This window comes from Penaeus monodon, chromosome 20 (assembly GCF_015228065.2).
Source record: "Penaeus monodon isolate SGIC_2016 chromosome 20, NSTDA_Pmon_1, whole genome shotgun sequence".
NCBI lineage: Eukaryota > Metazoa > Arthropoda > Malacostraca > Decapoda > Penaeidae > Penaeus > Penaeus monodon.
The window spans coordinates 15,107,902-15,108,299 of NC_051405.1; positions in this window are offsets into that span (position 1 = coordinate 15,107,902).

Below are 398 nucleotides of genomic sequence, written 5' to 3' on the forward strand. Positions count from 1 at the left end.
CGATATAAAATGGAAGAGATCTATGTGCCTCTTTGCCGCCCGACGTTGACAGTTTTTCTCCAAAATGTCGCCATTCTTACGGAGAGCAACGTCGCTTCTCAATTCAATTTCCTTCCCTTTCGCTTCCATGGGGCGATGTTTACCGGCGAGGGCGTGTGGCCGGCTATCCCGCAATCCATCAACCGCGAGTGCTGACGAATCAACGGCCGATAGACGGGCGGGTGGAAAAGCATGAATGAACTCTATTCACCAACTCACTCGCCGATATCAGCTGATCTTACAAACAACAACAAACACTCGAGGGAAAAGTTCACTCTCATTCCCTCTCCTTCATTATCCTTTCTTCTCTCCCTCATTGCCCCTTTCGCTCTTCACTTATCTGTCCACTTTTTATTCTC